The sequence below is a fragment of the Salvelinus alpinus genome, chromosome 4, assembly GCF_045679555.1.
Source record: "Salvelinus alpinus chromosome 4, SLU_Salpinus.1, whole genome shotgun sequence".
Lineage (NCBI taxonomy): Eukaryota > Metazoa > Chordata > Actinopteri > Salmoniformes > Salmonidae > Salvelinus > Salvelinus alpinus.
This window is the reverse complement of record NC_092089.1, coordinates 73,090,902-73,111,568: the sequence shown is the minus strand read 5'-3', so window position 1 is coordinate 73,111,568 and position 20,667 is coordinate 73,090,902. Positions and strand designations below refer to the sequence as shown.

The 20,667-nt window shown below is 43.4% G+C and overlaps 1 long non-coding RNA gene across 1 annotated transcript; it reads left to right on the top strand.

The window, feature by feature from the left end:
• The first annotated feature begins 3,602 nt into the window (after window positions 1–3,602).
• LOC139574404 (uncharacterized) lies at window positions 3,603–19,186 on the top strand. Its single transcript, XR_011674769.1, has 2 exons — window positions 3,603–3,745; window positions 18,616–19,186. It is a non-coding gene; the product is annotated as an uncharacterized lncRNA (long non-coding RNA).
• Window positions 19,187–20,667: the final 1,481 nt, after the last annotated feature.

Below are 20,667 nucleotides of genomic sequence, written 5' to 3'. Positions count from 1 at the left end.
TAGTTGGAGCATGGTATAGTTCTGATAGTTGGAGCATGGTATAGTTATGATAGTTGGAAAATGGTGTGGTTCTGATAGTTGGAGCATGGTATAGTTCTGATAGTTGGAGCATGGTATAGTTATGATAGTTGGAAAATGGTATAGTTCTTATAGTTGGAGCATGGTATAGTTCTTATAGTTGGAGCATGGTGTGGTTCGGACAGTTGGAGCATGGTGTGGTTCTGATAGTTGGAGCATGGTGTGGTTCTGATAAATGGAGCATGGCATGGTTCTGATAGTTGGAGCATGGTGTGGTTCTGATAGTTGGAGAATGGTGTGGTTCTGATAAATGGAGCATGGTGTGGTTCTGATAGTTGGAGCATGGTGTGGTTCTGATAGTTGGAGAATGGTGTGGTTCTGATAAATGGAGCATGGCATGGTTCTGATAGTTGGAGCATAGTGTGGTTCGGACAGTTGGAGCATGGTGTGGTTCTGATAGTTGGAGCATGGTGTGGTTCTGATAAATGGAGCATGGCATGGTTCTGATAGTTGGAGCATAGTGTGGTTCGGACAGTTGGAGCATGGTGTGGTTCTGATAGTTGGAGAATGGTGTGGTTCTGATAAATGGAGCATGGCATGGTTCTGATAGTTGGAGCATAGTGTGGTTCGGACAGTTGGAGCATGGTGTGGTTCTGATAGTTGGAGCATGGTGTGGTTCTGATAAATGGAGCATGGCATGGTTCTGATAGTTGGAGCATAGTGTGGTTCGGACAGTTGGAGCATGGTGTTGTTCTGATAGTTGGAGCATGGTGTGGTTCTGATAGTTGGAGCATGGTGCTTGTTACACCAGGATTTAGAGTTTGATTCTTGCATTGGATGGCATATAGGCCTACTGAATTATGTGTGAACTCTTGTATGGTCTTCTTTTTGTGACTGTGATTTGATGTGCACTCTTCCTTCTAACTCACTTTGTAGTATTTACACACACAGTTTTAAACAAATACATTTTCAGAATGCATTTAGTATTGACCAGAACACCATGTTTACTCCGCACAGGTATAATCCTACACCTCCAGTCTTCAGAATTAGAGCCTTGTGTGCGATGGTGTATTTTGTACACAATGACCGTGAAAAAATGTAGTTGAAAGCAGAATTGATTGAATGCGTCCAAGTATGTATAAAGAAACATTCTAAGGCTTTGATTCCCAGCATTTTTATCCGGTTACAGAGTGGTACTGGCCTTCGGAGATAGGAAGTCGTCTGTCATTGGAGCATAATCACTTCTCGAGGAGGATCGCTATGCCTGGAATGATTACTGCTGTTATCGGCAGTGTAACTTGGCTGGCGGAGAGCGGATTAAGCTTTTTTCTCACCCTGTTTTGATCAGGCGGACTGATGTACTGTATCACTATACTCTATCCTGATTCTTTGTCTAAATTTGAAAAACACGCATAGATGTAACGTGTTGAGATACAAAACTTCGTGATCAGTGTGAGTTTCTCGCAATAGTTTACTCCTGAGAGCAATTTAGACTGCTGTTATAACCTCATAACTTGAATATAGGAACCTGATTCCCCAATAACAGCGGTGTTTCTGTTCGGTGACGTTTTCTAAACGTTTGAGAGATGTCAGCAGGAGGTTATAGTGGATATTGTCAGTGTCCTCGGCTCCAGCTGTTTTTATACCTCCCTTCATCCCTCCTTCTCTCCCCCTCCCTCCCTGTCTTTCTGCCATCAATCTAAGGCTTCAGGTAGAACAATGGTGTTACGAAAGAGCCCGTCAACGCCTGCCCGACATGCCAAGCCAAGTATTTGCCTTTTGGGGTTCCGCCCCTCCCCTCCCCCCAGGATCCTTGAAAACAGGAAGTGTATCTTGTTAAGTGATGGAAGGGCCCTCTGCTCTCGCTGAGAGGATCAGAAAAAAATATGGTTCTTTGCCTCCAGGACAGTCAAATGAGTTTAGTTGTCTCAAAGCCCAAAGTGGATCTGTTTGTGTGAGCGCCTGGATACTTGGGAGCTTGCATGTGCAGCTTTTTGTACGTCTGGGAATGTGTATGTGTGTGTTTTTATAGTAAAGAAAGTTTGCAACTTTGCTTGTAGGAAATACCCAGATAATTCGTTTTGAGCAACATCTAGTGTTAACAAACGTAAATGGATCTCATGTTGAGCTACGCTCTCGGTTCTTCCTGGTTTGTCCTGTTAGTGTAGTTGTATTCCGGAGGCCCTGCAAGTTGTGTGTGTGTGTGTGTGTGTGTGTGTGTGTGTGTGTGTGTGTGTGTGTGTGTGTGTGTGTGTGTGTGTGTGTGTGTGTGTGTGTGTGTGTGTGTGTGTGTGTGTGTGTGAGGGGTCGGCAAGTTTGCGCTGGCATGCGGCCGCCACATACTTCCAGGGAGAGAAACTCAGGAAGTGTCCCTGGCACGTCCACAGTGGAGCGGAATACGCACTCCGGCGACAAACAACCACAGGCCCCGCTCCTCTGCCCCCCTCATGGGAAGTGTGATGACAAAGAAGAGAGAGCCTCTCGTGTTTTTGTTCCAGGCACATGTTGTCAAGCTACTCCGTCCCCCTGCGAGCATGTCCTCCTACTCACTTTGTTAGCTCATAGCAGGGCAGCACCAAGCAGAAGAATCTGGATGACCCCCCCAAAAAAATATATATCCTCTCGTGATACATCATTATTTTGTTATCCAGACTGTTGTGGTTACTCAGGATACCAGCATAGGTCGATTTCTTTCCATTGGCAAATATGTTCATATATGTACAAATCTCTGGGCTTGAAAGTCCTTCGCATATCCAGAGCGTTTCAGCAGGGGATGTAAACAAAATGTTGAAAGGCGACGGGCTAGGCCGCTGCTTACCAGAAGGTCAGACATGAATTTCACCTCTGCCGGCCTTTCTGTCTGCCTGTGCTGGGCAGCCAACCGTCCCTTTATGACATCAAGGAAGGGATTCATTAGTGTTGTGGTGAGGGAGGCTATTCTGTTTGACCCTGATGATACTGTTGTGTTTAGTAACCATGTTTACATCCTGTCCAAAAATCAATATTGAGGGACTACGTGCCATCCTAATCAACTAGTTCAGAGTAGGACAACAGGTCACCCTTTCTTTCTCTGAGAGAATACAATAGAGTATTCTTACAGTACCTCTACTGCAAGACAACGTGTTAGAACGGATATTCAGTTGAAATTCTTTCTGTTTCACATGGTAAACAATAGTTCAATTGTGCATTCATTCATCCAGTGTGGTTTTGCTATATCTTGGAAACCAGAGTATGGTGTGGACTTTGATTGAATATTGTCCTGAGATAGCACATGGCCTCCATTTGGAATAATAATTTTCACACTTGATATGAACTGAGGTAAATCGTGTAAATCAGGCCTTGCTTCAGGGCCAGTTTACCCCATCTGCAATTAATGCATGAAACGTTTCTAGTCTCAGGTTCCTAACAAGAGAGAAGGAGGGAAGGGGTATGAGAGAAGGATAGGTGGAAAGATGTATTGATTGATTGATTGATTGATTCATTGATGAAGACTATATCTTTGAGGGGATGTTTGTCACAGAGCAGCAGAGACAAACACACAGACATGACTAACAGCCCATCCCCCTTTCTTCTGTTTCCCGTTTCCCAGGCTCTGATGGGGCCTAGTCGACTGGATGGCACCACACAACAGGAGATCTTCACACTGCAGCTCCGCAGCATGCCAGTGGACCAGGACGTGTATCTAGATGAACCGGTAACTCCGACAGAAAAGTACTCCAGAGTAGAGGTGGGACAAACCGTAGTGATTATGGTTGCAACAACACGTAGACTATAATAATAATTTTAGGGTAGAATACATAGAATATGTAGGATTTAATACACATGTTGATTTTAATCCTAATGTGAGATCCTGGAGTGTAATTGAATTTTGCGGGCTAATCTCCCATTGGCATCAATGCACGGTTTGCACAAAAATCTGCATTACAAATATGTGACTCACCACCTGGATTTGGTCTCATGTAGCAACATTTTAAGTTCTGTTTTTTTACATTGGATAAAAGTAGAGACTTGGAGCTACAAAATTACATATCATACACTGCATTTAAGGAAACAATAGGAAAGTAATTCTGCTTTGAAAGTTGATTAACTTGTAAACTCACTTTTGAGAAAACCGTCTTTCAATGTTTTGGTACTACTATTGGAGAGCCCTTCTTTGTCTACACCCATTCAGCATTGTTCACACCCTCTTAAGCCTTAGCCCCACCCAACTCTTTAAGGGTTGATCCAACCGTTCTGTACTAACTTGCCAGCTACTTCCAGACATCTAAGAGAGAGAGAACAGCTCACTGAACATTACTCGCCCTATAGCTTTATCTGTGGTTTCCCGTTAAGAGTGCACACTGGACGCTCTGTCCAATAAGTAGGGTTGTTCCAAAAGCTCTGACCTCACAACTACAGTCAAGCACCCAAGCTAACTGGCTGACATTGGCTAGCTACTTCCAGACACATAATGAGAGAACACCCCACTCTGACCATTTTACTCGCCGTAGCAGAGCTGGTTAGGCTTTTTTCATGTTATCCAGAGCGTTGATGACTGTAACTGTGCTGCTGGCAACAATTGAATTACGCTTTGTTGCCGACGTTTACTGACACCAGACATATTCAACGGGTGTTGAGCGTTCAAAAATGCATCAGTTATTCTGCGCTCTGGCACACTAAGACGAGAGTCTTTTGTTAAGAAATGTAGCTAGATAGCTAGCTAGGTAAACAATGAATCCCAATGCAAGACGTAACATTAGTTAGCGAGCCAGCCAGCTAACATTAGCTAGCTAGCTAACAGTACACTTTAACTTGAAATGAAAATACTTTGTCAAAATTAGAAAAGTGTAATATCTGAAAATCTTACCAGTCTACATCATGATTAGACGTGTCTGTAACTAACAATTAACCTGTCAGTCTATGTTGTTGTTTTTTGATTGAATTGTTTACTTGTTCGCTATGCGGGAAAAATGGTATTAGAGTGGAGTCTTTTGTTAACACATGTAGCTAGCTCGTTAAACAATGGACTATAATCACAACTCTTGAATCTGCAGGTAGCTAACCAACCAGGTTCTATGGCTATAACTAGTCAAGCAAATGTGTCTGAGATACGAAGAATAAGATCATACACATAACATTAGCTAATATCTGAAAATCTTACCAGTATACATCATGGTTGGACGCGTCTGTAACTGACAATTAACCTGTGTCACGTTCTGACCTTTGTTCCTTTTTTATGTCTTTATTTTGGTTTGGTCAGTGAGTTGGGGTGGGCATTCTATGTTCTATATTCTATTTGTTCTATGTGTTGTATTTCTGTGTTTAGCCTAGTATGGTTCCCAATCAGAGGCAGCTGTCAATCGTTGTCTCTGATTGAGAACCATACTTAGGTAGCCTGTTCCCACCTGTGTTTGTGGGTAGTTGTTTCCTGTTTTTGTGTTTGTTTCACCATTCAGGACTGTTTCGATTTTTGTTGTCATTCACTTTGTTATTTTTGTCTTTTTCCCGTGTTCAGTTAATAAATTTAACATGGGCACTTACCACGCTGCATTTTGGTCCGATCCTTCATATTCCTCACCGGAAGAAGAAGAAAATCGTTACACCTGTCAGTCTATGTCGTTGTTTTTTGTTTGAATTGTTTACGTGTTCGCTATGCGGGAAAAATGGTAAGACAAGCGGAACTACATGGCTAAGAACTGTTGTAATAGGGATTATTATCGTAGCAACACACTTCTGGAGTGAAGGCAATCCAACACTGTGTTAGCTAGATTTTTCGTGTCGTCGGGTGTAGTTTGTAACGGTTGAAGCGTGTATGTTAGGATGGTAACGTAATAATAATTAAGGATGAAGCGTGAATTCATGCCAGGAATAAGAAGCGTGAAGTTTTGGATATCCTCCCTTCTGTAATTAGAAGCCAATGAGGTATTTTTCCTTTATTCATGTATTTAATCTGATACTACATATCCGGCTAAACTGTTTTTATGTATGTAAGCACTTCAGAGTTATATCAAGCTAATAAGTCACTCACAAGACAAAAAAGTTGTAAGAGTGTGCTGCGACTGTATTTTCATTTACTTTATAGTTCTCACGGGAAGTGATAATTCTGACTAAAACTACAGAATAAAACCGCCAGTTAAAATCAAGGAACAGTTGTGTGGTTACCGGAGGAAGCTACAGCGTCTCCTGTCTGATGCAATGCATGGTTGCCTTAGTTTGACAATGTAATCCAGACTGGTATTTTCTCCATCTCCTTAGCTATCATACTCGAATTCAACTGATTTCAAAACTCGTTCCTCCAGAAAGTGGAGAACATACACATAGCGTTAGCTAGCGCGCCAGCCAGCTAACGTTAGCTAGCTAACAGTACACTTTAACTTGACATTAGATTTATGCGGTTTTACTACGCGATAAAAACATTTTTTAAAGACACGTTCAATACGATTACCTAAACATACTGACCAGCTCCAATAGACAGTCGTGTGCTATATGGTAGACCAATCCAAACTCATCTCTCGGCATGTCCAGCCCACTCATTATCTCAGCCAATCATGGCTAGCGGGAAGGTTGCTCACTTTTTCTGTGGCTAAACCAACTAGGCTCATAATTTAATAATTGTATTACTATTTACAGATGGCATACAAGTTTGATATTAAGGCACATGAAAGTTCACATGTTCGAGAAGGCATTTCTGCCAAAAAATGCATTTTGATAAAAATATATGTTTTACGTTCAAATAGCTCTCCCGTGAAGACGTGACTTGTGGCATACGCCTAGTTTCCTGAATCAGGTCACATATGCAGATCTCAAGTTAGGGTTTAACCCATTGTGATTAGTATTGAAAATTTTAAAATAAAGTCCAGGAAAAACTTTACCATTTGGTCATAGTTGGCTGCAACATGGTTTTTATTGGATAACAAGGTGTAACCAAATGATTGAGCAATTGAGTCCAGACTGAATTCATTCCTTCAAGTGAGATTGATCGAAAGCATGCTACGGGATTCACGATTGGCCACCCTGGCAAAACCCGGACAGTCAAAAGAAGGATCGGCTATCTCAATGCGGAGACCTGGAAAGTCAAGTTCAACATGGAAAATAAAATATTGAAAATAAAATATAAAAATATCTCTCAGCTCTCTCTCTCTCTCAGCTGTGTCTCTCTCTCAGCTCTCTCTCTCTCTCTCAGCTCTCTATCAAATCAATGATGACGCAGATAGATAATAATAGGAACAATAATAATACTCAATGAGTAGTAACAATTAACAGGACACTACAGTAAGAAATAGTGAGAAAGACACAGGCAGCAATGTTATTGTTCTGGTTGGTCGTTCCACTGGCTGTCCCTATGGCTGTCCCTATGGCTGTCCCTATGGGTGTCCCTATGGGTGTCCCTATGGTTGTGGCAGGAAGCTACATATTTTGAGGCTAATATGGCACAAAGGGGTTTTTCTCCCAATAGATACTGGATTTTCTCCTTTTCTGTTTTGGTTTCAAAATGCATGTATTGTTTTTCAATTTGGTAAAGAAAATTGCCCGTAAGTCTGTATAGTTCTTGCATAGTGTGATTCTCTCTCTCTCAGCTCTCTCTCTCTCCTCATTGTTGTGGTCTTAAACCCACCTTTTAATCGTTACAGGACATACAAGAGAGGTGGCCAGCGTTTGCAAGGAGATGTTATTCGCCTTCCGCTGTGTCAGTATAATGTCTGTGCTATGTCAAAGCCCTCGTGATCTCATGGCCGGGGGACTCACAGCGGGTGCACAAACACTCCATTGTGTGACAAACTTGTCTCTTGGCGTTGGGCTGGGATGTGAATCACGTTGTCTTGACAGAGAAACAGCGCGGTGCGGTTGAAGCCCTGACAAGCCCTATGTGGGGAGACATTTTTCATGATTTTGGTGGTTTAATGATGACACTTTACAGCCTTCAGGGGCTAGAAAATAGGGCTGCAAGGCTGCATGGGTTTTATGAAGAGGATTTGTCAATACTGTGTCTGACCTTTCAGCCACTAACTTCTCTCTGGCTTTTCTCAGGGAGATCTGATCAGAGGAAAATAAGTTTCGAGGAATTTGCTTGTCTACATGACCTTTTGGGGATTTGTAGAGATCCGTTGTGTCTTATATTGTGAAAACATTTACCCCCTCCCTACCTACCTCCCTACCTCCCTCCCTACCTATCTCCCTCCCTCTCTCCCTCCTCCCACTCTACCTCCCACCCTACCTACCTCCCTCCTCCCACCCTACCTCCCTCCCTACCTCCTCCCTCCCTTCCTCCCTCCCTCCTTCCTTCCATAACTCCCCCACCCAAAAGCAGCTTAGAGCAGGCCTGGAGAAGGTCTGCGCTGGAAACCGACTCCTTTTACATCGGGGTGTGTGGGATAGAGCTTTCACCTACCAGTGGAACGTTTGCTATCTCTGTTGCCGTTCACTCTCTGTAACCCATAAAAAAAAGAAATATGTGCTGCTCCTGGTCTGTGAGTGATACACACTTAGTTGTTTCCAGGGCTTTTGTAGTACCTGTATGTCAGGGGATATTCCGAAGCCATTTTCATGCCCCTCAAGGCTCCAACTTATAACTAACCCCGATAAACAGTCATATATACACAGTAAGATATAGCAATTGGTTGAAACAGCTTGTAAATAGCTATTGTGGTCCAGTGTCTCTTGGTGGCCATAAGGTGGGATGTATAGGTGGAATGGAGTGCTTAAAGACATCTAGTCTATACGACACTGTATTATAGCTCTCCTGAGGGTATGTGAATACTCCTGGCGTGGCCCGGTCATTAAAGTCTGCTGGAGTGCTATGCGTCTGTCTGAAAGGCTGCTGAGCGGGGGTATTTATCTTGGCATGGCTGCGTTTCTGCAGAAGGCGGTGAGGCGTGCCATGGTGGATGGGCATCGGTCGTGTATCAAGCCCACGCTTCCAGGGAGCAAGCTCGATGAGGAGCCCTCGTAAATCGTCCAGGCTCTTATTGAAATTGGAGGCCGGTCTGCCGAGTCAGATCTCTCTCTCTCTCTCTCTCTCTCTCTCTCTCTCTCTCTCTCTCTCTCTCTCTCTCTCTCTCTCTCTCTCTCTCTCTCTCTCTCTCTCTCTCTCTCTCTCTCTCTCTCTCTGCCAACTGAAGTACTAGAAAGGAACCCTTGAGTAAATGAGCATGGACATTACTTAACAGTGAGTCTCACATTAGTTATCAGACTTTGTGAGGAGAGAATATGATTTTGGCTAATTAAGTTGCAACAGTGTCATTAAATGAATGTAAAGTGTTGCCTAAGTCCCTGTTTCATCCCTAGTCTCTTGAAATGCTTAGGGTTGAATGGATTGGGAGAGTGACAGACTGGTAGGTCTGGGGTCAGATGACTCCTCAGTCACGGCGGTCGGTCTGTCTATCTGCAGCACTGATTTTAATTGCATTTGTAGGAATTGAGACTTGTTCAGGGGAGCCGCAGTTGTGTCATCTCCGAGCCAGAAGCTTCCACTCCCACCCAGCAGGTTCCTGCCCCGAGTGACATCTGGTTTCCGCAAGTTTACACCCCACCACCCCTGTCTATCACCACTGCTCTTGCCTCCCCCACCCACCTTCAGCCATCCAACGAAGTAACATTGGATACCGTAGTTGCATTGTGTTGTCATAAATAGGGTTTGCTGCTAGTGTAGAGGGAAGGGTGACTCGTCTCTTTTTTTTATGATCAAGCCCTGACAGGAAGGACCTGAGGATTTATGTACCCCATCACAGGTTCCGAGTCAGAGAGAGGCCAGCTCCTCCAGCCCGGTGGAAACCTGTTGGCCCATTAGCTTTCATAGAGCAGGCGTCTTTACTAGCAGTCAACATTGTTTTCACTGTTAGCCTGCGGAGGGTTTCACAGGGTGTCATGGAGAGGACGCCCGTCAAAAAGGACCCTGGAAACTTAGTTTACTTGTAAATGGGGAGAGGTGCATTGTGGGGACATCATTTAAGGCTTCATTGTGCTTGATTAAATGGATTTCATGTATATGGAAGTTAATTTCTCCAAGAGATCCCCTGCTGTCAAAATATCCACCTCCATGTGTTGTATTCAGACTAAATGTAAAGATTGCTTAACATAACCAGCCAAGCAAAACCAATGTTTGGCTCCGAAATATCAAAAGGCCTCGTATACTCTTTCAATCTGTAGGTGAAAGTATTTGAAATAACATTGAGATGATATGGAGGGGGAGGAAGAAAAGCACAAAACCACCATGTTCTTTTTCTCTGAGCAGGAAGACAAATGGCTTCCTTTTAAGACCTGTTGTGGTTGTTCCTCTGGCCCTGTTCCCCGCCAAAGATTTATGACCCCATATTTGTTGTTGCAAAGAGTGTTATCACCTAGGACACCCAGCAAAAATGCATCAACACAGCTGTTGCTATTTGAATAACAGTAAGATTCAATGTTAAGAATCAATGACGCAAGTGTACGTCTGGCCTACATCAGGCAAATGTTGTGGTTGTTCGAGGCCAAAATATAGGTGAGAGCTGTAAATCTGTGAGCTTGTTTTAAATGAACAGTATAATTTTGCCATAGTGAGCCACTATTGTTTTTATAGAATAGCCATTTACCTCACCAATTGTCTCTTGAAGGAATAGCCGTTTAAACACCTCACTAATTGTCTCTGGAAGGAATAGCCGTTTATCTCACTAATTGTCTCTGGAAGGAATTTACCTCACTAATTCTCCTCATAAACTTTTCTTTATCCTTTTCAAGTCAGAAGCATTTCAGAGTCTTGGCTGTCAAAATGGGAGATGTATGAAAAGGAAAGACTTCCAGCTCTCCCTTTTTCCATTTATATATTTTATTTAACCTTTATTTAACTAGGCAAGTAAGTTAAGAACAAATTCTTATTTTCAATGACGGCCTAGGAACAGTGGGTTAACTGCCTTGTTCAGGGGCAGAATTACAGATTTTTACCTTGTCTTCCCTGGGATTCAATCTTGCAACCTTTCGGTTACTAGTCCAATGCTCTAACCACTAGGCTACCAGCCGCCCCATATAAAGACCTTGCTGTGGTCTCTGTCCAAGTACACGTGTGGAGCAAATTGAATTTTTCCTGGGAAATATGAACCACTCATGTGTACCCATTGTAGTGTTTCTCTTGGCTTGGAGTAGAGGCAGGAGGGAGGGAGGGTGAGCGAGAGGGAGAGAGATGGAGGTCTACTCCCCTAGCATTAAGGAACCAGTGAAAAAACATCCTAGGACCCTTTGGCTGGAAGAGGAGAAAAGAGAGAGAGAAAGAGAAAGAGAGAAAAAAAGGAAAGAGAACCAGCAATAAAGAACTCCAGGAACTAGTAAATAAGGTTATAGGGTTGGCTCCCGGATCTTCCTCTCCTTACCCTGGCCTTAGGCACCATAGGCTGCTGTCAGGAGGAGGTATACCTGTTTTGGGGGCCCACAGGGTCATTCAGGACAGGGGTATGCAGTTAAACACTGCACTGAGGGCCCTTTTGTTAAACAAGGAGCCAAACAGGAAGGCCAGTCTCTCGTTTAACACCTTGCAAACGACTGTAGATTGGCCACTCCTTTGTCTTGCGGCGTCATTTCCCTCTCCACCTTGAACTCTTGCTATATGGATGTATGTATGGTGCAACTGTAAACCAGTAGCCCACTGTTTGGGGGGAGGGTTCCCTTGGCACTTTGTTTACAAATTAGGTGTGTATATATTGGGATTGCACCATTCCCCCTATTCCTAGACAAAACCACAACCAATGTCAACCAATATCAAGGTTTCCGTGACTCCGGTGCATCTTCCTGAGGTTTGTGCCACACATTGGTAGTAGACACGTACCGATGTTGCCCATACAATTTAAAGCAATTTTAGAATAGAGGAGGGGCATAGATGTCCTGAACCTTGCTTACCTTGTGAGCATGACTGTACATACATATGAGCACACACTCACACACACTCTGGGGCAGAGTAGTGCACGGGAATACACACACACACACACACACTGGTTGCTCCAGTGCGGGCATGTTTAGTAAATATGCCATCTCTTCCTTCCCAGGGCTGGGAAGAATGTGCCGCTTTCATTCGCCTGATTAACGGGCGAGGACAAATATGCCCTTTAAAAGCGAGGCCCTGTTTTCCCTCTAACATGCCACGGCTGCCTCATCCCAGAGTCGCGACACAGGTGCTATCCCACACGGACCTTTCCAAAACAGCAGGGAGGTGAGGAGGGGGGTGAACCTTCTGACAGAGTTTCGTCATCTCAACTGATTGGTCCGCATCATGGGTTAGCTATGACGGCGTTTGTATCGGTTCTGGATAAGCACGGTTGTTCTTAAGGTGGTCCACAGAAGCCCAGTTACCACTGATTTGAAAGTTACTCTGGGGGGCGATAGAGAGAAACTAACACCGTCTTGTCTTGGTAATGTTAGCACGCACAGGTGAAACGAGCACACGTCCCATTTTTCAGCCATGTTTTTAATGGAATCTGAATTCCTTGACTCAATCACTGCATGCCTGAATTCCTTGACTCAATCACTGCATGCCAAGAGGCTCTACCGATTCTCTTTATGGTCATGTGTGATGTTTCCATTACCCCACATGACTTCAAAACTCCCCAACACACACACACTCCCCGCCGTTCTCCTCCCCCCTATCCTCAACTTAACCAGCTGCCCCCCTCTTGCCTTGTCATCTTAAATAGGTTTCACATGGGGCTGTGGTCAGGCCTTATTTCTCTTGGCAGTCTGCTGTTACTGCAGACACTTCCTCTTTGCCTTCTTGGAGGATGAAACATTTTATTTCTGGTTGGTGCTCGGGCCGTTTGATTTCTATAGTATTTAAAGTCGGATGCAGTGGGGCCTATATTTTCTTAGAACGGGGAGTCAATATTTTTGGTGTTGGCCTAAGAACGTCTTCAAGAGCCAATATCATCACTGGCACTAGATGTCAGCCTGATTAGAAGACGCACACAGGCAAAGTGTGTGTGTATGTGTGTGTGCGTGTGTATGTGCGTACCCCTGCGTGGGGCTGGTGTTGGCGTAATGCAGAGTGCCAGGGGGCTTAGCCCAGCGCTGTTCCTGTAAATGTAGCCGTTTGTGTGGGCAGACTGGATGTAGGCTGCTGCTAAGGACACAGGGAAGGATTGATAGTAAACACCCCGTCTGGGCTCGTTGATCTGCGGCAGGAGCAGGTAGCCACCCAACAAGTCCCTCATTAAGGCTTTTTGATACTGCGACTGAGCGGCTTTGTTGAAGTAGGAAGCGACGGCATACTAGGTGGATTTGGCTTGAGCCCGTTGGTATGCGCTGCCAGTTAGCTACCGCAATTGCTAACTTTTTCATCCGATCTTGAAAACATTTTTGAGCACACTTATTGACTGAAACTAAAATGGAAAATAGAATGTTATTGAATGTTACGGAGAGAAAAAGAGAGAGTTTGTCGTTCAACTGACACTTGACAAATATGAGAATATGTGAAGATACATTTATATGTATAGGAACAGACAGAATCCCAGTGAATAAACTGTAGTGTGTGTGTGTGTCCTGGGGGAGGGTCTGAAGGTCTGTGAGTGTGTATTGAGTGTTAGGCAGGTGTGACTTCCATTACAAGGCAGGGAATGGGATGGGCACAGCACACACAGGCAACAGCCAGTGGAGGAGAGAAGCGGTTACAGGAGCATGTCCAGAGGCCACTGAAGTTTCCGGGGCTCGTGTTGTGGCCCTCTATTGACTCCGAGCATGGGAAGCAAGAAAAGCCCCAAGCCCGGAAGGAAAATGTCTGTGCACGTGCCAGTGCTCATGTCATGGCGTTAAACAGCTCCTCACAACAGTACCGAGGGCCTCTCTCGCCGCACTGGGCTGGAAAGACCAAGCTTAGCCCTCTGCCATTTAAGCTGGAGTTTTGGGAGCAACGAAAAATGCAGCGGAACCAGTGGAAACAAGGATGTGGTCGGAGTTCAGACAGGCAATTGTGTGTCTATCAGTTGTCCAGTGTAGATCACTGTGGGCTAGGCTGCTCTAATGACATCTTATTTCACCACTTTGACTGACAGGGAAGCTCTGGAACACTACACAAGGAGAAGAGCTTTATGGGTGGTATTCAAACATGGCTGCTGAGAGTGTGTATGTGTTGCATTCATAAGGTGTGTGTTGTGAGGCCACGGCTACTCAAAAAAAAAAACTTTAATCAGAAATGAATATGTGTATGGAAACCCAGATTCTGTGAAAGTGATATTAACATGTCACAGAACATGTTTCTGTAACATGTTACAGAAAGTGTATATTTAGCTTATGATTAAATGGTGAACAAGAACTTGTGATTGGACAGATACATTTTTTAAGCTAGATTTAAAACTAATGCCTGGGCTTACTCTGTATCAAATACTCTTTACAGTTGACGTTTTTGATAGAACTGGTTCTAAGTTGCCATAAATCTGAGCTTTACACCTCTGCAAAGTGAAACACTGCTGTTTTCTTCATTTAGTTTAACTTTATGATGACTGTTGCTGCACTGCCAGGCAGCCAGGTCTCCAAACTACTTGCCCACATCTCCAGCTAATGGCTGTTGCAATGCATCAGTTTAGTCCCTCCATATATTTAAGTGATTGCTGACATAATTTATGAAGAGAATGAAAGATAAAGTCTGCATTGCAATAAAACCCTTGATCCATAATTTAGCCTGGGCTGCCACAGCGACGGCCCCCTTCATTTCATTTCTGTGCATTTGCAGTTTTTTCGCCCCTCTCTCTCTCAAGCAGGGGGCCCAGCTTTAGGGAGTTGTGTTGGCTCGGGGCCTGGAATGCCTTCACGTTTCCAAACAAACTGCCTTTTACTTAACCTGTTTTCCTTTGTGGCTTTTCGAATCGCGCAAGGTAAACACACAAAAAACACTGGTGTATTCAGCAGCGTACTGTATAAAGACCCCTCCTAAATGAGAAAGAAGAATATGTCAGTCTGCAAGTGTTATATCAGTGATTCTACAGAAGTGGTCATAAAAAAACAATTTAAGAAACAGTTAAGTCTCCAAATTTAGGACATTTATTTACATCATGATTTTACCTTTTTGTAATTTAGCAGACACTCTTATCCAGAGCGATTTACAGGAGCAATTAGGCTCAAGTGCCATGCTCAAGGCACATAGACATATTTTTTCACCTACTTGGTTTGGGGATTTGAACATGCAACCTTTTGGTTACTGGCCCAACACTCTTAAAAATCCAATACAACACAGTATTGTACCACTCTCCATATTTGTAAGCTTAGTGGTGGCTGCATCATGTAATGCTTGTAATCGTTAAGGACTGTGGAGTTTTTCAGGATAAAAAATAAACGTTATGGAGCTAAATACAGGCAAAATCCTAGAGGAAAACCTGGTTCGGTCTGCTTTCCACCAGACACTGTAGTATTAATTCGCCTTTCAGCAGGACAATAACCTAAAACACAAGGCCGAATCTATACTGGAGTTGCTTACCAAGAAGACAGTGAATGTTCCCGAGTGGCCGAGTTACTGTTTTGACTTAAAGCTGCTTGAAATTCTATGCCAAGACCTTGAAAATGGTTGTCTAGCAATGATCAACAACCAATTTGACAGAGCTTGAAGAATTTTGAAAAGAGTAATGGGAAAATGTTGCACAATCCAGGTGTGGAAAGCTCTTAGAGACTTACCCAGAAATACTCACAGCTGTAATCGCTGCCAAAGGTGATTCTAACATGTATTGACTCAGCGGATTGAACACTTATTGTCCAGTATAGATTGATTGAATACTCGTTTTATATTTCATAAATGTTTTACAAATGTTAGACATTACAGAGTATTTTGTGTAGATCGTTGACAAAAAATGATAATGAAATACATTTTAATCCCACTTTGTAACACAGCAAAATGTGGAAAAAGTCAAGGGGTTTCGAATACTTTCTGAAGGCACTGTACTTAGGAGCAGCTCTTTTGGTTTGTCGAACTAGGGGGGCAACCGGGTGTAAACAACCAAATCATTTGATGTTGAGTCATGAGATTGAGACTTGAGGCCCTTAACATGTCCCTTACGTTGGAACAAAGTAAATAAAGAAATCGAAGTCGATTGTGTGTTCTTGTGGGTACTTGTTGCATGGAAACTTCCCTCAATCATGTTGTTGAAGTTACATGCACCACCCCCCCACACTTCCCCTCTCTCTCTTTCAACATTCTCTCTCCTTAATTGAGGCCTGTGTTACATGCCTTCATTGTTTCACATGACCACTGACAACAAGTTCAATTATTTGAACGATAGGAAACCCTCAAAGACAATTATCCCTGGCCTCTGTTTACAGTGTCTGAATCATGTTGTTCGGCTGGCCCCGAACTAAGAAATAGCTTACTTTCTAACATCTGCCTAGCACCTGCCTTAGCCAAGCCATCCCTGCCTTACACAACCTACATACCTCCTTGTACATACTCATCTTAAACTCCTCTTCCTGTTGTCAGATTTCCAACCATCCCATCCCCGCCAAATATGTCCTGTCACTCCTTATTGTATGATAGGAAGTACTAGCTACTGTAACATTTGGGTTAATTCTGTTAAACCTCTCAGGAGAGATTAAATGTGTCTCTATGTGCGACTTAAGAATTGGCTTCTCTTTCTACTCAACTGTGAAGTTGATCTAGCAAAAATAGGCCAACAGTGCAGAAACAGATCTTTAGTGAGTCATCTGAGTGGTCGGCTGGCAGCCAAAATGGATACTGATGGGTAATTGCCCTGGTGGATTCTGGTACTACAACTAATCTGTCAAAACAAGCAGAAACACTCTTACAGTACTCTCTCTTACACACACACACACACACACACACACACATGTATACAGGCGAAGTGGTTAAGCAGTTATGGAGTTATTTTGGTACGAATTCTCTTTCGCTACAATTATGTAATTTTTTCTAGTTGGCCGTTGCAACCAAACCCTCCTTCAAGGTTTTTATAAAAAAACATTTAACTCTATTTTCTCCATAATGGTTAAAATATTAGGATTTAGGATCTGAGATCTGTACCTTTCGCCTACCATTACCTGGTAATGTCTGGCAATGGATGAGCTCAAAAGGAACCACCATTGTTATTTTCTCCCCCTTTGACCTTCCCATTGCAATAAGGTGGTTATTCCTTCCAGGAATATATATTTTTTGCCTCCTAGACTCCTTAATTGTAGGGTACACATTTGTTCTGTGCCCTTCTTGGAATAGGGAGAAATATAGTCCTTTGTAGCTCAGTTGGTAGAGCATTGCAGTTGTAACGGGAGGCTAGTGGGTTCGATTCCTGGGACCACCCATAAGTAAATGTATGCACGCATGACTGTAAGCCGCTTTAGATAAAAGCGTCTGCTAAATGGCATATGTTATGTCATGTAAATATGCCAAGGGAATTTGTGAGGTCACCTTAAAATAAAGATAAAAGTGTCTGCTAAATGGCATATGTTATGTCATGTAAATATGCCAAGGGAATTTGTGAGGTCACCTTAAAATAAATGTAATACATTCGCAGCTCCCGCAGAGTAGGAGTGCTGATCTAGGATCAGGTCCCCCCTGTCCATACAATTGTATTAATGGTGATCTAAAAGGCAAACACTGATCCTAGATCACCATGCATACTCTGGGAGCCTTTATGAATATGGGCCCAGATGATTTGTGGAGTAGACCAGGACGGCGTGTGGGCCTTGGTTTAGAAGCGGGATGGGCATCTCCGGTCCTGGAGGGCCACAGTCTGCGCAGGCTTTTATTCCAACCCAGCACTAACTCACCCCCATTGAGATTTCCCTATATAGATCTCGTTTTCCAAACACATTGAGGCCTTGTGGGTTCCCCTGGTGTGACGGGAGGTGGCGGTGTCAGCAGACCCTGTTTTACAATTTCCCCCTGAATTATGCAACAGTGACATGCCTACGGCCCAGCAACTTTTGGGGGAGATTGGCCAGCGATGGCTGATGAACGCCAGACGCCTTTTTCTCAGCCATGTCACCACCTCCTCCAGAACTATCATTCTGTTCTAAGGCACGACTTGCCGACGGCGACTTATGCAATCCGCCCCCCTAAAATCTCCAACTGAACCAATCTGTATTTTCCAGTGACTGATAGCCCTGTGTGTTGAGATTTGCAGGATATGCACCGTCAGGTCACGCCACGGAATGACCTGAACCCTAAGCAATGTAAAAATGTCAACTGCTGTGACTGCAAAGGATGGAAGTGCAGGATTGGAATACTGTATGTTGGTTGAGATTAAACAGAATGCATGGCCCTCACAAGTGGTGTCATTAATTTCCCTTGAAATCAAATGTGCAATCTGAATTCATTCAACATAATGATCTGTTGTGTGTGTTATCCAAATCAGATACTTTTTTCTACTGTGTGTGTGTGTGTGTGCGTGTGTATATAACCTTGTAATAACTATAGGCTGTATGTATTATACTATTTATTGTGTAGTATTATACTTGACTCAATACAAACTGTTACAAATTTGTCAATTAATCTCTAAATATCCATATTTTGTTCCAATGGTAATGATGGGGTCAACCTCTTTGTCAGTGATGTAAAGTACTTAAGTAAAAATACTTTGAAGTACTACTTAAGTAGTTTTGGGGGGGCATTTGTACTTTACTATTTATATTTTTGACAGCTTTTACTTTTCCCTCAACGTCAACAAAACGAAGGAGCTGATCGTGGACTTCGGGAGACAGCAGAGGAGAGCAGAGGGAGACAGCAGAGGGAGACAGCAAAGGGAGACAGCAGAGGGAGCACGCCTCCATCCACAGGTGAAAAGCTTCAAGTTCCTTAGCGTACACAACTGAAATGGTCCACCCACACAGACAGTGTGGTGAAGAAGGTGCAACAGCGCCTCTTCAAACTCAGGAGGCTGAAGAAATTTGGCTTGGCCCCTAAGACCCTCACAAACTTTTACAAATGCACCATTGAGAGCATCCTGTCAGTCTATATCACCGCCTGGTACGGCGACTGCATCATCCGCAACCACAGGACTCTCCAGAGGGTGGTGCGGTCAGCCCAACACAACACCGGGAGCACACTGCCTGCCCTTCAGGACATCTACAGCACCCGGTGTCACAGGAAGGCATAGAAGATCATCAAGGACCTCAGCCACCTGAGCCACAGCCTGTTCACCCCGCTATCATCCACTGGTCACTTTAATAATGTTTACATATTGTTTTACCCATTTCATATGTGTAGACTGTATTCTAGTCAAGTCGATCATATTCAACTATGGCTGTACATATACGATTCCTCAGATATACTACACATTCTATCCACATACTGTCCATAATGTCTATATATCCCATCACACACACATACACATATACATATACAGTTGAAGTCGGAAGTTTACATATACCTTAGCCAAATACATTTAAACTCAGTTTTTCACAATTCCTGACATTTAATCCAAGTAAAAATGCCCTGTCTTAGGTCAGTTAGGATCACCACTTTATTTTAAGAATGTGAAATGTCAGAATAATAGTAGAGAGAATGATTTATTTCAGCTTTTATTTATTTCATAACATTCACAGTAGGTCAGAAGTTTGTAGACCTCCTTGCTCCCACACGCTTTTTCAGTTCTGCCCACATATTTTCTATTGGATTGAGGTCAGGGCTTTGTGATGGCCACTCCAATACCTTGACTTTGTTACCTTAAGCCATTTTGCCACAACTTTAGAAGTATGCTTGGGGTCATTGTCCATTTGGAAGACCCATTTGCGACCAAGCTTTAACTTCCTGACTGATGTCTTGAGATTTTGCTTCAATATATAAACATAATTTTCCTTCGTCATGAAGCCATCTATTTTGTGAAGTGCACCAGTCCCTCCTGCAGCAAAGCACCCCCACAACATGTTGCTGCCACCCCCGTGCTTCACGATTGGGATGGTGTTCTTCGGCTTGCAAGGCTCCCTTGTCCTCCAAACATAACGATGGACATTATGGAGAAACAGTTCTATTTTTGTTTCATCAGACCAGAGGACATTTCTCCAAAAAGTACGATCTTTGTCCCCATGTGCAGTTGCAAACCGTAGTCTGGCTTTTTTTATGGTGGTTTTGGAGCAGTGGCTTCTTCCTTGCTGAGCGGCCTTTCAAGTTATATCGATATAGGACTCGTTTTACTGTGGATATAGATACTTTTGTACCTGTTTCCTCCAGCATCTTTACAAGGTCCTTTGCTGATGTTCTGGGATTGATTTGCACTTTTCGCACCAAAGTACGTTAATCTCTAGAAGACAGAACACGCGTTCTTCCTGAGCGTTATGACGTCTGCGTGGTCCCATCGTGTTTATACTTGCGTACTATTGTTTGTACAGATGAACGTGGTACCTTCAGGCGTGTGGAAATTGCTCCCAAGGATGAACCAGACTTGTGGAGGTCTACAATTTTTATTCTGAGGTCTTGGCTGATTTCTTTTGATTTTCCCATGATGTCAAGCAAAGAGACACTGAGTTCGAAGGTAGGCCTTGAAATACATCCACAGGTACACCTCCAATTGACTCAAATTATGTCAATTAGCCTATCAGAAGCTTCTAAAGCCATGACATCATTTTCTGGAATTTTCCAAGCTGTTTAAAGGCACAGTCAACTTAGTATATGTAAACTTCTGACCCACTGGAATTGTGATGCAGTGAATTATAAGTTAAATAATCTGTCTGTAAACAATTGTTGGAAAAATTGTTTGTGCCATGCACACAGTAGATGTCCTAACCGAC